Genomic DNA, 19,163 nt, shown 5'->3' with positions numbered 1-19,163 from the left:
GAGGAAGCAGGCTCCCTGTGGAGCAGAGAGCCCGATGCGGGGCTCGATCTCAGGACCCTGAGATCATGACCTGAGCCGAAGGCAGTGGCTTAATCCACTGAGCCACCCAGGCGCCCCATGGGTGTACTTTTAACCCTCAATCTTTTTTGCAACACGGCAGGCTTTTTTTTCCTCCCGGTAAATCCTCAAAAAGGTTGTGACAGAGAGAAATACTTCTGACAAACATCCAACATTTGTCCAATTTCACTGGACAAATATCCAACAGGTGTGATACATTCAACGTATTCAAAACACATTTATTTTAAAGTTCTCATCTGGCAATTTAGGAACCTTATGTTTTCACTATTCCCTGTGAAGTGCATGCCAAACTGGGCTCACGGAGCTGATGAAACCAAGAGTGGAACTCACTGTTCTTAGTATCTCGAGTGAGTTACAACTGAGTCCCTAACAGATTCTTCTGCGTGACACAGAAACAGAGCCCTCCCTTTGACCCAACCTTCAAGTCAAAGAAACTGTGAATCACAGATGCTTTTGGCTCAGAGACATTACCAACCATCTCAAAATGGAGTTTGAGACTTCAAAATATAAAGGATAATCAGGAATAAACCCGGAATGAATGCTAGCTTTTCAAGTGTCAATCGAAGTGATGGCAGCTTTTATCTCATTCCATTCAGGCCTTGCAGATGGCTTAAATGTGCAATGATTCATTTGATATAAAAATAGCAGAAAAGGGAAGAGCTATGAAGCAATGTTCTGCGAAAGTGTAAGGTTTTCAATCATCAATCTGGGCACAATGCAGACTAAACAAAACAAGTCCATTCAAAGACGAAACTCACTGAGTTACTGAAACAGCATCAGGGACACCAAAGCAATAAGCAGGAAGTATAAGCATCGACTACAACTAATGATCACCCCAGCACCTTCGACTCGCCTCTTCTATCTCACAGCTAGAGCCGAAGTTTAAAACCACCAGATCTGACCTGCAGGATGTCAGTGCATCACTTTGATAAAAAGTTACCAGTTTTATATATAATTTACCCATGTAGTTCATGTAATCTGTAATATTATAATGAGGTGGCAGGATAAATGAAAACTGATTATTTCAAAGTATGTTGCCCAACCTACTTGTCACTTCAAGTTTTTACGGCCTTGAAGACACAATTTAAGCAGGATAGAAGCCAGATTGGATCATTTTCTGCCTTGTAGTGAAAACCTACATTTTACGTTTTTTTCTTATTTAAGTAATCTCTACACCCAATGAGGGGCTCGAACTCAGGACCCCGAGGTCAAGAGTTGCATGCTCTTCCGACTGAGTCAGCCAGGTGCCCCCGCACATCTACATTCTTTAAAAGTACTAAATCTTGTGCTCGCTTCGGCAGCACATATACTAAAAGTACTAAATCTTTAACTCTAGGGACACTTGGCAAGTTGGAAAAGTAAATTATCATTTCCAAAATTCTCAAGTCTTCTGACTTATTATATGTTTCAAAACTGCAGTTTAACATACATAGATAAAAACGCAGAAATCAGAAGCATGAATGAATGTTCACAAAGAAAATATACCCAATTGAACTATCAAATCAGATAGCAACAGAACCCCAGGAGCACCCTAGTCACTGTCCCCTTATGAAAGGGTCCCCACTGCCCCAACCTCTAATTCAATAGATTAGTTTGGCTGTTCCTGAACTGGAACAAAACAGAACAAAACAAAACAAAAAAGAAATAAAAAGAAAAGGAATTAATACAGTATGCATTCTGTTGTGTTTGTCTTCCTGTATGTAGTGTCTAATACACACACCCACATTGTTGTAATTCATCATTCTTCTTTCATTTTATAAACATATAGAACTTACTGGAGTTGCTCCAGTTTGGGGGATTAAGGATAATGTTTCTGTGAATATTCTTGCTGCATTCTCGTCTTTCGGTGCAAACAGCCATTTCTGTTGGGTACACATGCACGTAGGAGTGGATTTGCTGGGTTAAGGACACACACTAAGTTCAACCTTACCAGGTATCACCAGTTTTCCCCAGGGGCTCTACTGACTTATTCTCGGCTCAGGATGGCTGTGAGAGTTCTATCTGCTCTCAGTATTGTCATTCTCATTGTAAAAATCCTGGCAGGAGGCAGGGGCACCATATTGTGGTTTTAATTTGCCTTCTTCTCTTTAAACCTCAGATCCTTCCTGCTTTCCACTTAAGAGAATTTTGTTGAAAAGCGGGAACTCCCTGTGAAATAGCAACTATTTCTTCAGCCCATACTATATCATAGACCCTCTCGTAAACCTTTTAATAACACTTATACCTTACATAGTGTTTACTCTTTGCCAAACACCGGCCCAAGCATTTTATGTCTTTTAATTAATGTAATTCTTAACAACAAACCCTAAGAGTAGGTACCGTTTTTTTTTTTTTTTTTTCAAACATGAGAATGTAGGAGGTACTATTTTTGACCCCACTTTTCAGATGAGGAATCTGAAAACCAGAAAGACTGCCTAAGTTCTGGATCAGGGGTTCAAACCCAGGCAGTTTGGCCCCAGAGTACATGGTCTTAACCACTACGTCATATTGGAATGTATATGCACTTTCATCTTCTCTAATCCTCACAATAATCTACAAGGCAGGCACTATTACTACCCCAACTGACAGAGGCAGAAAGTAAGACACAGAGAAGTGAAGCAGGTGCCCCAGGTCCCATTAAGTGGCAGAGCAGCAGCTGAAAACCAGGTGGCTTTCATGGGCTAGCCTCCTGCCCAGCATGGCACCCGTGCTTCCTCCTTCTCAGTAGAAGGGAGAACACGTGTGGATCCCACTCTTTCTCAGGACCCTCGTGGGGTGGAGCAAGACCTCCCCTGGGCTGCAGGCAGGCATGGGGTAAGACAAGGAAAGCTGTATAAGAATGACATATATCCTATATTTTGAGGGAAGAGAAACAGGTCAGGCCACAAAGGGAGGAAAAACAAGACTAAGAAAACTGGCAAAGGCTCACTGGCACTCATAGGAAAACAGCCAGACAGCTAGTAAACGGATACTCAAAGGGGCTGAGGGGCCGATTTCTGTACACAGTGGACACAGGAATGTGAAATACACATTGGGGGTGCCTAGTGGCTCAGTCATTAGGCGTCTGCCTTTGGCTCAGGTCATGATCCCAGGGTCCTGGATGGAGCCCTGCACTGGGCTCTCTGGGGGAGCTTCTCCCTCTCCTCCTCGCCTGTGCTCTCTCGTTATCTCTCTCTCTCTCAAATAAATAAAATCTTAAAAAAAAAAAGGAAATATACATTGAATGTAATTAAACAAGATACTTCCCTATTCGACATCCCCAACTTTAAGTTTGCCTCAATATCAACTACTAATTGTTGAAATACATCAGACAGAAGAAGTAAGGAGTTTTTAGGCTGTATCTTTTTTTTTTTTTTTTTTTTTAGGCTGTATCTTTGGCAAAGTGGACAGCAGAACTGTTTGTTCTGAGAAAAATCTCAGTGTACACTACTGGTTTGCTTTATTTTCTATTGTTAGCTACTGAGCCACTTTACGGACTGCATAAACAACCTCCCAAGGTTCTGTTCTTCCCTTCTGTGGTCATTTTCTGACCTAATTTATTCGCTGGGCAGGAGATGAAACAGAAGAGGCTGGAGTCTGTGCGCCGCAAGTTTACAGCGAGGGCCGCCCATGGCACCGTTGAGGCAATCTTGGGACTAGTGGCTATGGATATCTTTCAACAATCTGGCTGCCCCCGTGAGGTCTAGCTATCTGACCACACCGCAGAGGAGCCTGGAGCTTTTTACAAGGAGAAGCAAATCAGATTTATAAGTCTCAAAGCCTCATTCTAGAAATGAAAACTAAAAATGTCTTGGTTTGATGAGCTCACACTTTTAAAATTCCTAGAACTGTGAAGTGGATTAATTTTCTGACTTCTCTACGAAACAGCAGCAGTATTTCCACTACGGACTGTGACGAGTGTTCTGGGCAATATGAGATGAAGTATTACTTTCCAAAGTAACATTTAACACATAATCTGTGATAGTAAGGAACCTCTTGATAAATTCAGAAACAATATACTTTGATTTATGGATTCTCTTCAATATTTATTCCTTTTGTTTTCTGAGATGACTTCATTTCTTATTTTCACCTCTGTGAGGCTGAAGAGGAAGAAGAAATTTCATTCACAGCAATTTTCTTGAGAATCAGATTCATGTCTGAAAACATCTACTAAATTAATCCATGTCAATGACAGTTTGTGTATCTAGGTTGAAAAAATTGCTTTAGAATTTTGAAGGCAGCTCTAAAGTGTTGTCTAGTTTTCCAAGCTGCTGTTCAGAAACCCGAAGGCATTCTTTCCTCCCATTCTCTCTGGTTTGGAGACTGTCCAGTGTGTCTAGTGTGCTATAATTTCATAACGATATCCCTTAATGTGAGTTTGTTTTATTCTGATCGATTTTGCTGGTAATTCTGTAGTCTCTTTTAAATTGAAAATTAATGTCCTTCAGTCCTGGGAAGTCTTCTTGAATTGTTTTGCTGATGATTCCCACCCTCACATTTGGTCTTTCTCTCTGGAACTTGTATTATTGGACACTGGATGTTTTGGACTGGTCCTCTTATTTTCATACTTCTTTATTTCCTCTCTGGCTTTTGGATCTTTTTTGGGGGGGGGGATAATAGGTGTTTAATTCCTTATTTGAAATCTTTGGGGCCAAATGGGTAACAGAATTCAGAAGTTTTAGGATTTTAGGAAGGTAATGGGTATAACCCATAATGTAACTCAATCAGACTTGGGACAGTGATATTTCTTTATGTGCATTCATACAAATGTGACAAAGATATATATAGGTTTTGAGTTTTGCTGCTAACTTATGAAAAATCATCTGATTTTCAGAACATTTTTGGATTTTAGATTGTGGTTAAGGGACTATAGACCTCTACTTCTTTGATCTCATCTTCCAGCCCTCCCACAAAGTTTTTACATTTTGTTGCCTTCTTTTCCTTTAAGATTTTATTTATCTCTTTATTTGACAGAGAGGGAGAGAGAGAAGCAGGCTCCCCACTGAGCAGAGGGCCTTGATCCCAGGACCCCAGGATCATGACCTGAACCGAAAGCAGACGCTTAACCAACTGAGCCACCCAGACACCCCTGTTGCCATGTGTTTAATTTCAAGGTTCATTTTTCTTCTCTGAATCCCCCAGTCTCCACCCTTTTAAACTTCATTCTTGTTTAGTATCTTCAGAATCTTCTCTTTATCTCTCTAAAGCTGTAGATTATTGCTTTGGTGGTTGTTCGGAAGTAAAAGTTTCTTTTCATTCCCAATTTCCTTTTTGTTTGCTTCTTTTTGTTTTCCATCTTGCACATTGTAGGTTTCCCTCAGGAATCTAGGTATCCTTGGTTGTCGGCTTAGAATTAAGAACTGAATGGGGGGAGGTAGCTAAAAAAAACTGGTAGTTCTAAATGGATGGGGTGGAGGGGCATGAGGACTTGGACTCACTCCAGTTAGGGAAGCGATGTGTTGGGGGGACACCCTGACATGTCCATCTTCAAGTCTTTCCTCTTGAGTCAGGCTCCCAGAAAAGAGTTTTCCAGTCTTCTATCCGGAGCTGTCAGTTTCTGCAACTTCTAAAATTTTTGTGGTGTAAATGGAATTATTTCTCAGACTTCTCCCACAACTGGCTTAGAAATACGTTCGTGTGGGTCTGCTAAGCTCATCACTAACTGGGACATCTGCTTTCTAGCTTCCAAATTATTAATTTTCCGATTCTTATTGGTTTATAGCCCTAAAAACTCACAAACACAAAAACCATTTACTGCATTCTTGGAGGGAGCAAAACTAGATGGGTGTATTCAAAAGTAACCTGGAAATAACTCCTGTTTGATAAAACCTTATAATACCATATGTACATATGCAACAAAGCTTATGTGTGTTTTGAGCTGACATGTATAGAATATTTTGGCAAATACCGCTTGCTTTCAAAATAACCTTTGTTTCTCAAGGCGAGCCTGCATTAGAGCCCTTTGCCAACGCACACTTAAAAGGCTGTGGGAGAATAAGCAGAGACCTTGACAATGAGACATGGTTCTCAGCTAACAGCAAGCCTATAAATATAAATACAAAGTTTTTTCCTTTCTCTGTTCTTCAGAGACGGAAACTACTCCAGATATAAGCTGAATGTGATTAAAATATTCTGGAATAAGGAGACATGACAACTAACTGCAATATGGGATCCTGAACTGGGTTTAGAACAGAAAAAAGGACATTAGTGGAAAAACTGGTAAAATGTGAATAAGGTCTATATTCTGCCTTAGTATCGTACCAACATTTCTTACTGCCTTGTTTGGAAAATTGTACTGTATCTGTGTAAGGTAATGACATTAGGGGAGGTTAGGTGAAGGATTATGCAGAAATTTTTTGCATTATTTTTGCCACTTTCCTGTGAGTCTAAGATTATTTCAAAATAAAAAGTTAAAAAGAAGGGAAAGGTATTTGGGGATTGCCAGATTCCAAACCCTAAAGAATATTAAAACACAAAGAATGTCTAGTTGGTTTAGTGACTATACACAAGCACAACTGTGGACAAATGCTTGTAATTGTATTCAGTATGCGGGTTGGACCACTTATAAAAGTTAGAAATGGGCCGAACAGTCTATTCATTCCAAATTCCTGGCATGGTGAAGAAAGAAACCCATTTAATCTGAAACCACTATAATGTACCCCAAAATGAGAAGCAACTTAACTTACAAATCTCCCTACAGAAGGGAAGCCCCATAAAGTGTTATCTCCTGCAGCAGCTTCCCTGAAGATCTCATCATTTTGAGAACAAAAGCATGATTCCTAGTTGGGTTCAATTTCTTTCGGATGGGGACTGGTCTTCGGTTAAGGTTTAAGCGGATCCTTCTCATAGGATGAATCAGGGATTTTCACAATGTTACAAAGTCAGTCACATACGGTATAAGGGACATGGTTCTGAAAACTGCGAAGTTCAAGACTAAACTTATCAAAAGATATCAGATTATTTCTCTTAACTGCTAAAAGTAGAGCTGCCTTGTCAATCGCCATGCATTTCCAACAGCTGTGAAATCAGGCAACGATTACCAAAGGTTTCACTTGGGAATATTCACATTGGTTCTGTTAAAAGAACCACACTGGTGCTCGCTTCGGCAGCACATATACTAAAAAAGAATCACACTGTGTCCAGGAGGGAGTCACTCATGCCAATAAGCCCCAGTTCAGCAAACCAAACATGAACTCCGTTTCTTTGCAGGGGCTCTCCCAGAAAAGCAAGGCCTGGGTCAACCAATCAGACTTGCCTGCTCAGCAAACGTTACCTGACCTGGCTCTGCACCATGTAAGGAAAGCAACCTTGCTCTAACCAATCAGCAAATGCCCAGTGTAACTTCTTGTTCCTGCTCCTTTCTGCCTATAAAATCTCTTGTACAGCTCTTCCCGGCTCCTTTCTACCTGCTTAGATTGGATGCAGCCCAACTCACGAATCACAGAGCATGGTGTGCGTAATTTACTCAGTTGAATTTTGTTAACAGTTAAAAATTTACACAAAAATGAAATTTCATTAATTTTTCTCTATTACCTTTTTCAAATTTGAATGATTCAAATTTATATAAAATAAGACCGTGATGTATCTTATACCCAAGAAAATCTAATGGAAAGATCACCCCGAAAATAGTTTTAAGCGCATCTAAAAGCACAGGTGTAGGGGCGCCTGGGTGGCTCACTGGGTTAAAGCCTCTGCCGTCAGCTCAGGTCATGATCCCGGGGTCCTGGGATCGAGCCCCACATTGGGCACTCTGCTTGGCGGTGAGCCTGCCCTCCCCCCACCCCCCCCTGCCTGCCTCTCTGCCTGCTTGTGATCTCTGCCTGTCAAATAAATAAATAAAATCTTGAAAAAAAAAAAAAAAAGCACAGGTGTATGCGTGAACTTCAAAAATCTCGCAGCAATACCTCCCAATGGGTAGAATGGCAGTTCTACAAGATGTTAACTGGTATTTTGCAGAAAAAGGATTTCATGGTCAAATAAATGTGGGAAATACTAGACTAAGCAAAGTCAACAGGTTTCCTGTTTTCTCCCCAAACATGTATTACACATATAATTCATTCCCTTCTTTTTGCAGAGCCGGCTGTAACATTCCCTGATAAAGGTATGGCTCTTAGGGCACCAGCTCCTATGCAGGTGAGGGAAGAAAGGTTCTCACAGGAGAGAGAACTGGATGGCCCATTCATTTCATAAATCAAGGCTGCCTGTGACACCTTCTTTGAAATAATTATATAGTAACAGTATTGTAGCTAATGCGTACTGACAGTTACTCTGTGCCAGGCATTATCTTCAGTGCTTGCTATTCATCTTCTCATTTAATCCAAAAAACCCTATCGGTAGAAACTATTATCACCATTTTTACAGATGAGGAAAATGAGCATTAGAGTTATAATTTTCAGATGGTTATGCATTTAGCAAATGGAAGGAGGAGCTGGGAGCTAAACCCAACTCTACCTGATTTCTGATCAGAGAGATTTCTGGGCTCAAGCAACCTAAGCACAATCATAGTATTATGTAATAAAGTTTTTTCTAAAACAACTTTAAAAACCAAATTTCAGTTTTTCCTCATAAAACTTTAAAGAATGGGTTGGGATACTTTTCATTAGGTCATTTTACATTACTTTAAAAAGAGGGGGGAGGGACTACAACCCATGTTGGTCCACCATTTGAAGTATTTTTATAAATGTTTATATTGGGGAGTGTGATGGCTTAAAACGTGGTGGAATATATGAATATGAATATGAATTCCTTCTTCGAGAGTACAAATGCCCTAATATGATCAAATGATTTTCTTCAGAGTGAAATCTTGACCCCATGCTTATTTGCTGAAAATAAGGGTATTTCACAATGCTCAAACTTGTGATAGAACACTTGCAATATACTAAACATAAAATTATTTTATCTAATGCCACCATCAGACACAATTTTTGGGGCATGGAAAATGAATTTATGTCTCTGTAGAGCAATTCACTAGTCAAGAAAAATTACTTTCAGATTTAGTTATTTTTAAAAGAAATGCTTATGCGTTTCCTTTGTGTATTTGACTACTGCTATGACAACCCAAATTCTGAGACTCTAGTCTTGTCTGGGCATTTAAATGTAAGCACACTTTTTTTTTTTCCAATTAACTAGTAATTCAATTTTCTTCAGATAATATCTAGTTCCACCTTCTCAGTAGGTCAAAGTGCTATAAAAAGGAATTATAAAAGGCATCATTTGCGTATATAATATCATCATTAGCTGGTATCCCACTGTGAAACAGAAACCATAGCAAGTCACTTATTTTTTTAAACGAGAGTGAGAATCATAGAAAAATTACATATAATGTAAAACAGGGAAACACGCACAGAAGATCACCTCAATTAAAAACTTTATCCTTAACTGAATGCTTCTTTAATATTTTAATGTACATTTTAGAATGAAAGAAATCTGTCTGTACAATCTAGGTGGAGTTCTTCAGTTTAAAGTCAAAGAATCAGTGGAAGCTAAGAAGACATCCCCGTAGAAGCCTTTTATTTTTTATAATTTGCATAGGGAAGCAGAAGAAAAGCATTTGGCTGATAGCAGATTTCCTGAGCTCTGTTACCAGCTAGCTATAACCTTCTGTGTTCAAGTCACTTAGAACTGTTGACCTCTGTTGTAAAAGGCAAGCATAAAATGATTTCTAAAATCCATTTTAGCTTTCAGACTCAGTGATTCTAATCAGTTTACTGATTTCAAAAAATAGTACAAGATATTTATGAAAAATGTACAACTCTTTAGACAGGTTAAGAACAACCATGCCCATAAATGAACCCTTAGAGCTTCTTTATCCTGGCCCTAACACAGGAGAGCAGGAAAGAGCAGCAGAGCACAGAATTACCATTCCCAGCACTGCTTAGTTCTAGTTGCTTTTGGCAGGGGAGGGAGTTGGCAGGGTGGGTAAGTAAAAGTAAATAAATGAATGAAGACACGCAAGGGAGAAGCAGCGATCATCATGAGGCTAACAATATTAACAATATAATATGCTGAAAGGTGTCTTGAGTGTCATGAACCAAAGGGCAAGTTTCTCCATTAAAAATATCCATGTCTGGGGCGCCTGGGTGGCTCAGTCGCTTGAGCATCCAACTCTTGATTTCGGTTCAGGTCATGATCTCAGGGTTAGGGTTAGGGTGGGATCAAGCCCTGCATCAGGCTCCATGCTCAGCAGGTAATCTGCATCTCTCCTCTTCCCTCTGACCCTCTCTCCTGCTCTCATACGTGCTCTAATAAATAAAAAAATCTAAAACAAAAATATCCAAGCCTGGTTTGGAGTGTGGTTTTCTGTAGCATCTCTTGCACTTTCAGACCAGCCTACAGTTTGCTCATGGATCGAGCTCGGAAACAGCCAAGATGATCACAGGCATCATAACCGGTAAATTGGAAACAATTGTGGATGGTTTGTGCAGGCTCACCATCTTCTCCCTTTTATTACTCTGGAGGGGAAATGAGGGATTCTCTTGGGAGTGGATAGTCAGATGAGTAACTTCCTCTGTGCTCCCAGGCCTTCTAATTCTAGCTTGGAAGCAGACACGTTAATGATAATGCCTACGCTGCAGGCTGGGGGGTCACATGGGCCACGACACGCAACGTGAGAGAAGGATTTGGACCCCACGCTTCCCATTATGTTCGAGAAATCCTCCCTTGGGCAAATGGACCCATGTTAAGGGCTATCACTCCTTGGCTCTGTTTTAGTGGGATACCAGTCCACAAGGCACTTGCAAGTAAGGGAGTCAGTGGGCAATTGCATGGAGGATGGTCACACTGATCTTGTGATAGAGAAAGTGACAGAAAAGCTGGCTTCAACTCCAAGAAAGGGCACGCAACAAAGCAAAGAAACTGAGGATGGTGGACAGCATAGTGTTCTAGTTACCTTTCATTCAGAAGTGTGCCCGAGGGCTACCAGTGAGGAGGGCTGTGGGGTCTACGGCTGCCCCACACAGTAAAGGAGGGTCCCTCAGCTGTGCCTTCAAATCTCTGCTTTACAGCCATCAACAACTCTGTTCAAATACTTCAAAAGAGGATATTAACACTTCCTACTAACCAGTCACAGATGCTGAACCTTTATGATTTCTTTTTCTCTTCACTCAAAACACACTTATTAGGGTGCCTGGTGGCTCAGTGGGTTAAGCCTCTGCCTTCGGCTTGGGTCATGATCTCAGGGTCCTGGGATCAAGCCCCACGTCGGGCTCTCTGCTCAGTGGGGAGCCTGCCCCCCCCCCCCCGCACCCGCCTGCCTCTCTGTCTACTTGTGATCTCTCTCTCTCTGTCAAATAAATAAAATCTTTAAAACAAGACAAAACAAACAAACAAGAAACACTTATTAAACATCCATTATGCGCAGTAACTCCCGTCCTCAAGGAAAAAACAGTCGACTAGGTGGGCAGAACGTGCATGTGGACACAACCCTCTGAAGGGGACTCACAAAGCCTGTCTACCACACATGCTCCAGTCACTTACGCCTGCCAGCACTTGGAAGAGCATCTAAACACACACCAGCTGAGCTCCTTTCTTCTCTGCAGGCGGGCGCGGGGTAATCAGGACCCCTGGCTGCCATCTCTTGGCTAACACACAGTATGGGACAAACTGACTGTCTTGTCTAAAGGGCACAAGAAGCTTCTAGCCCAATGTGAAAACCAACTTCTGAAATACATTTTAGAAATAAAATTCCAGATTTCATCGCTTATTTCTCATTTTTTAGTTTTTTTTGTGGTTCTCTCACACAAGATGAGACTATTCAAAATAAACAAAATCTCTATTGCACTATAGCTGTGGCTCACAATAATAAAACCACAAATCAAGGATATCAAAGACAACTGATTTTAAAGATGGTTCTAGGGGTGCCTGGGTGGCTTAGTTGTTAACTGTCCACCTTCGCTCAGGTCATGATCCCAGGGTCCTGGGATCGAGCCCTGCATCAGGCTCCCTGCTTGGCAGGAAGCCTGCCTCTCCCTCTCCCACTCCCCCTGCTTATGTTCCCTCTCTCACTGTCTGTCAACTAAATAAATTAAAAATAAATAAATAAAACTGAAAGATGGTATTAAACAAGCAATTAAAGGGGCTCCTGAGTGGCTCAGTTGGTTCCAAGTGTCCAACTCTTGGTTTCGGCTCAGGTCAGAGCCTGAGTTGGGCTTTGTGGTCAGCGGGGAGCCTGCCTGAGATTCTCTCCCTCTCCCTCTGCCCCTCCCCCTGCAGTGTGTGTACTTTCTCTAAATAAAGAAAATCTTTTTAAAAAAAGGCTATTAAAGAACTATTTAAACCTGTAATTTCCCAAACATCTCTCATTCCTGTTCAGTACAGTCCTGTAACTAGGCACAGCTGGCTCATGTAATAGATGGGGAATCTGGAGTTTGGGAGGTGCAATGATTTATTCACGACACAGTTCTTGCACTAAGGAGGACACACTCTTTGACTCCGCTCTCCTTGTTTTACTCCATCAGCTGTCGTGTATTCTACTGTGGCAATTTCTCTCCCATTCATCCTTCCTCTCTATAACCGCTGCAGCCCCCTGGTCCAGAACCTCGGAGGACTCTTTCCTAACCGGCCCCCTGCTTCTCCCCTGCAGCTGGTACACAACGTATCGGTCTTCTGCAAGCACAGCTCTGCTCATTCCATTTCCTGGCTGAAAAACCTCCGATAAAGTCATTTCTCAGCCGGGCATTCAAGTACCCTTCCCTTCCTGATTGGCACTCAAGCGACTTTTCTTCTACTTTATTTTCCTCTGTATCCACCAACCACCCCAAGCTTCAGGCTGCTGGAAACCGGAAACTGTTTTTATTCAAAGACATCTGATCTTGTCCATCTCTCTAACTCTGCTTTGAGAAATGACTTTCCCGGTTCTTCCCATCGTGTCTAATTCTGTGCACATTCCAATTCTAATCACTCTTCATAGGAAGACCAGGATCGATGCCACCCGCCTTGGGAAGTCTCAGCTTCTCCCTGCTCAGGCCTCCCACCGTACCTCCTTTAACTACCCTGACCACCTGAGCAACTGCTAAGTGCCAGGCACTATGGTAAGTCAGAGAATGCGAAGATGAACTAGAAGAACGTTTTCTTTAAAAGCTTAGAGTTTAATTAAGGAGACAAAAGGGAATAAAAAAACAACATCTTGTGAGTTCCACAAAAAGCGGTCAACCCAGGAGTCTCCCTGAGCCTCAGTGAAGGACAAGCTTGGCTTTGCCTGGGACACTGAAGGCTTCCTAGCAGAGCTGACACTTGAGCTGAGTGGGACAAGGTGCACAGACGCCGGCTATCGGGACTGGTGCCTATACATGCGCTGTCTCCTGTCGCTGAGCTGGAGCTGGGGAAGCCAAGGGGCGGAACGGAGAGAACGGACTCCGAATTCCCCTACTGCAAAACCCTCACACGCACGAAGGCCTAGTTTATGAACCACAATAAAAAACAGTGTTTGTGGAAGCAGGTTTTAAACAAAGTGTTACAGAAATTTAAGGAATCATTTCTTTGTAAATAACAAAGTTTCCTATCTACCTTTTGAATGTAATTGGCCATAGGAATTATCAGATCCATTTTAAGAAACATGCTAGTAGAGAGTATAAGTTTACCAGAATAATCTATAATGTTGTCAAATCTAAGTTTTATGACGTACTGCTCTACTGTTCAGTCTCTCCCTACGTTCCCCCCAGAACACCCACACACTCACAACTGCCAAAGGCAAGTGGCTTAAGAGCAGTGAATTCACACTCTCACTTAAATGTACACTTGAAACAAATAAGAAGCGTCTTCAATCAGAGCCTCCTAATTTCCCATTATTAGGATTAGGGATGGGGGGGGGGTGGCCAGGAGAAAACCCACGGCTCTGTCGGCTGAAAGTGGCAAGTCTGGTAGAGGCCCTAACGGGGGAAACACAGTTCTTTTGTCTTGAGCTTGTGTTCTGACTGAGGTGAGTGGTGGAGCAGCCAGCAACGTGAAGGGGAGAACCTGGAAATGAGAGAACCACAGAGGAGCTAGATAGATACGCTCTTCTCACACCTGTGGCCAACGGTGAAACTACAACCATGAGGAGGGGACACATGAGAGAGCCCAAAAGAGAGAAGGCCAAGCAGACCTGAGAACTGGCTGAACTCTGAACTCTGCCCAACTCACAAACAGATGAACTGACAGAGGGTGGAAGCTTTACAAGTTCAAGGTGCTTAAATACAACCTCTGCCCAAATCAATGGCTGACCACCGAGCTATGGAGACACAGGGTTAACGCCTGGCCAGGCTAGAAGTAAAAATGAGAGGAAAAATCACTAAGATTTTGTGCAGAAACAGCAGTGGCACCGTCGAGAAGTCACAGTCCACAGTTTAAGTCAGGCAAATCACTTGAAATATACACATATACACACACCTATACCTCTAAAAAAAAACCCAACACTTCAGAGTTGCTGAAATATATTATTAAAATGTCCAGGTTATTTAAAAAGTTACAATACCTATAAAGAAACAGGAGAGTCTGGCCCAAACTCGAGATAAGAAATGACCCTTGAGTGGGTCTGGATGTTGGATTCAGCAGGTGACTTTAAAGTGGCAATTACACATGTATTCAAAGAATGAAGGAAATATGATGACAGGGAATCTCAACAGAGGAACAAATCACAAATGAGAATTCTATAGAGTTGGAAAGCACAGTAACTGAAATAAAAAATTCACTAGATGGGGTCCCAAGCTGATGCAATGTAGCAGAATAAGAGTGAGTGGACTGGAAGAGACATCAACAGAAATTCTCCACTCTCGTGAACAGAAAGACAAAACATCAAAGAAAAATGAACAGAACTTTAGATTGTTCTGATTCAACTCAGAGACAAATAAACAAAAAAACCAGAACTTGAACCTGTGGGTGACTGACATCAAGTTCCCAACATATTTGTGGTGAAAGTCCCAGGAAGAGAGGAGAAAGAGAAAAAACAAATAGTTGAAGAAATTGTGTTCAAAAACTTGCCAAATTTGATAAAAAAATATTAATCTACAGATCCAAGTACGATAAAAAGAAGAGATCCACATCAGAGTCAAACTGCACAAAGCCAAAGATACACTGAAAATCTTGAAAGCAGCAAGAGAAAAGCAATTCATCACAGAAAGGGGAACAGAGAATGAATGGTGGACTCCTCAGAACCAGCTGGTTCTTGTCAGAGGCCAGAGGGCTGTGGGGTGACAGGTTTAAAGTGCTGGGAAGCGGTGAAAAAATAGTCAATGAAGAATTCTACAGCGAGCAGAACTAGCCTTCAAAAGTGAAGACAAACTGAAGACATTCCTAGATACACAAAAACAGAGAAATTTGTTTCAAACAGACCTAGTCTACAGAAAACACTGAAAGATGTCCTAGGGGTTGAAAGGAAAGGGTATCAGAATACCACGCAAATCCACGGGAAGATTCGAAGATTACTGAAAATGCTAACTTCCTTTGAGAATATAAGATTCTTTAAAGTAATAATTACAAACACTGTGTTGTTGCATTTCTAATACATATTTGTCTCCATCAATACTTATCCATTTTGTCTGATATTAACATAATTACTTCAGGTCTCTTATGATTACAATTTGTATGACATCTTTTTCCTTCATTTTGTCTCAAATTCTTTGAATCTAAAGGGTGTCCCTGGTAAAAAACATACAACTGGATCTTACATGTATAATGTAGATGACAATAACAGTATAAAGGATGGTGAGGAACAAAGCTATATTAGACCAAAGTTGCAATATTTTACCAGAATAAGACACACACACGTGTGTACCGACGAGTAAGTGAGCGAGTGCACGCATCAGTAAGTTAAGCTGAAGATGTAATACTTGATGAAGAACTAAGAAAATATAAAAAAAAACACAAAATAACTAATTAAAAAATCACAAAGGGATTTAAAAGGTACAGTTAAGAATTATTTAACAGAAATCAGTAGAAAAGAAACAGAGGAACAATAAAAGATAGGAGGCAAAGAACAAGTAGTTACATGGCACACACAAATCTACCCATACTAACAATCACTTAAAGTGTAAACAGACTAAATGCTCCAATAAAAAGGCAGTCATTTTCAGATCGGTTAAAGATTCAGGTTTTGTTTTGTTTTTTTTTTTAACCAGAGACACATCTTAGAGTCTAAGAGTTTGAGACAAAGATGAAGGAAAAAGATGTCATACAAATAGTAATGACAGGAGAGCTGAAGTGACTATATTAATATCAGACAAAACAGACTGAAGAAATAATGACAGAGTCGGAGGAACATTTCATAATGAGAAAACACCAACTGGTTAGGAAAAGTCTGTAGGAAAGACCATCTACTAAGCCTCAAAACAAGTCTCAATTTTTAAGAATTGAATCATACAAAGTATGTTTTCTCTCTACAATGTGATTAAATTATAAATCAAGAAAAGAAAGCTGGAAAATCCTCAAACATTTGGGAATTAAGAAACACATCTGTCACCCAGGACCAAAGAAGAAATCATTAAGGAGAAATTTTAAAATATCTTGAATGAAAACTAAAACACAACGTATCACATTTTATGGGAAACTTAAAGGGAAAGGTATAGCTTTAAACACGTATCAGAAAGGAAAAAAAAAATCTAAAATCAATGATTTAAAGCTACAACTCAAGAGGCTAAAAAATAAACAAAGACCAAATCAAAGTCAAAGCTAGTAGAAGGAAGGAAATAATAAAGATCAAAAAGGAAATCAATGAAATATAAAATAGAAAAACAATAGTTTTTTTAAAAAGCCATGAAATCAAAAGCAATTTGGAAAGATCTGCAAAATTAATAAACCTTAGCTAGACCGACCAAGAAGAAAAGCAAGAAGGCAAAATTACCAAAATCAATAATGAAAGAGGGGCTATCACTACAGATGCTATAGAAATTAAAAAGGATTATATGGCATTATTATTATAAATAACTTTGCACCAACAAAATAGACAATTTAGTTGGAAAAGAAAAATTCCTAGAAAGTCACAAACTACCAAGACTAATTTTATATGAAATTGAAAGTAGAAATAAAAATAGGAAAAGGACAGATAACTAGTAAAGAAACAGACTTAGTAATTTAAATACATGATAAAGCCTCAGATTTCTATTTTATTCCTTCTTTGCACAGTTGTTCTGGTAAGACTGTGAGTTCATAATCATTTGAGTGATTTGGAAATGCAGCCAAGATAGCAGCCAATATATTCATGATTCTAGAACAAATGCTACAGAATCCTCATCTGTTACCCATCATGCTTCCATCTTCCTAATAAATTGTCTACTGTAGCCCATTACTTACGAAGTATAAAATTATGTGCTTATGTATAACTGATCAACACTGAAAAGATAACATGTTTGCAAGGAAAGAATGGATTTCTTTGTGGTTTGGTATCTAATAAAAGAAAATGGAAGTATTTGAAGGTTAAATCCATCCTTATGCAACAAAAGCATCCACTGTAAGGCTCTTTATTGGGAAGTAAATCATATCAAGTGGTTTAAAGGCTGAGTAAAGCTCTCCTGATAATCTGAAACAGGAAGGGCAAAAAGAAATCTAAAAACCAGACACAGATCTTTCCATCCAGAGTATAGAACATTTTTATCTTTGGAGACAGACCAGCAATCCCACAGACAATATGACTTCCTGTGTATTGATATACATGTGATATATACCTACTGGATGATTTTTAGCATTTCTTTTACTTTAGCAGGTTAGTAGTACGAGGCAAAGCCAAAGAGTTCGGCTGGGGCCCCGGATTAGTAAACCAAGTACAGAGTTTGGATTTTATTGCAAGTAGTGAGGGAACTGTTAGCGTTAAGCAGCAAAGTAACATTATTTGCACAAGAAAACAGCACTATGTTGGCCGCTGTGTGGGGAGAGGATAGGCAGGTAGCAGTAACAGGAGAAATAAGCCATGAGGTCCGGACCCAGGGTGGGGACGACGACAATGATGATACCATACATGACTTCGACTCTTTAAATCTCCTAGCAGGGCGCCTAGGTGGCTCAGTGGGTTAAAACCTCACTCAGGTCATGGTCTCAGGTCCTGGGATCGAGCCCCACATTGGGCTCTCTGCTCAGTGGGGAGCCTGCTTCCTCCTCTCTCTGCCTACCTCTCTGCCTACTTGTGATCTCTCTCTCTGCCAAATAAACAAATAAATTAAATTAAATTAAAAAAATAAACTCCAGAAGCCAGTGGAGGCAGGTACTGCTGTCTTCCTTTTCTAGGTACAGATAAGTATTTGTTGCCACTGAGCAAGCCAGCGCGGAAAGAGGTTAAATAAAGTCACGCTGCTAAGGAGGGCCCAAGTCAAACCCAAGAAATCTGGCAGAAGAGCTGAGCTGTTAATCATGTACGCTATCCCGTCAGAGTATTAGTCTAAGAGAAGAGTCGAAGTAAGAGAATGCTTCGAGTTAGTTACTGGACTTGCAAATGCACTGGACATGGAGATGAAAGAAAGAGAGAAGACTCGTAGGTTCTGCTTGACACCAAGGTGAATTTAGCAGTATCATTATAGAGAGAGAGGAATACAGGAAGAGGAAGGGAGTCCTAGGGCCCAGGCCTGGAACGCTGCAACATTTAAAAACTGAACAGAGGGGCGCGTGGATGGCTCAGTCTGCCTTCAGCTCAGGTCATGAGCCCAGGGTCCTGGGATCGAGCCCCACCTGGGGCTCCCTGCTAGGCAGGGAGTCTGCTTCTCCCTCTTCCTCTGCCCCTCCCTCCCCTTGTGCTCTTTTACAGGCTCTCTCTCAAACAAATAAATAAAATGTTTCAAAAAAATAAATAAAGGGGCACCTGGGTGGCTCAGTGGGTTAAGCCTCTGCCTTCGGCTCAGGTCATAATCTCAGGGTCCTGAGATAGAGTCCCACATTGGGATCTCTGCTCAGCAGGGAGCCTGCTTCCCTCCCCTCTCCACCGCCTGCTTATTTGTGATCTCTGTCTGTCAAATAAATAAATAAAATCTTAAATAAATAAATAAAAATTGAACAGAGAGGGGGCTCCTGGACGGCTCAGTCAGAGTTAAGCCTCGGACTCTTGGTTTCGGCGGGGGTCCTGATCTCAGGGGTGTGAGCCCTGTGTTGGGTTCCGTGCTCAGCAGAGAGTCTGCTTGAGATTCTCTCTCTCCCTCTTCCTCTGCCCTTACCTCCACTCCTGCGAGCTCTCT

General features: G+C 41.0%; 1 protein-coding gene across 14 annotated transcripts in view; it reads right to left on the bottom strand.

Annotated features, from left to right (window-relative positions):
• RBFOX2 (RNA binding fox-1 homolog 2) overlaps positions 1-19,163 on the bottom strand; it is a 272,185-nt gene that overhangs the window by 37,011 nt on the left and 216,011 nt on the right. The window lies entirely within an intron of this gene.

This window comes from Meles meles, chromosome 7, assembly GCF_922984935.1.
Source record: "Meles meles chromosome 7, mMelMel3.1 paternal haplotype, whole genome shotgun sequence".
Taxonomy (NCBI): Eukaryota; Metazoa; Chordata; class Mammalia; order Carnivora; family Mustelidae; genus Meles; species Meles meles.
The sequence above is the reverse complement of the archived record's forward strand: the minus strand, read 5'-3'. Positions and strand labels throughout refer to the sequence as shown.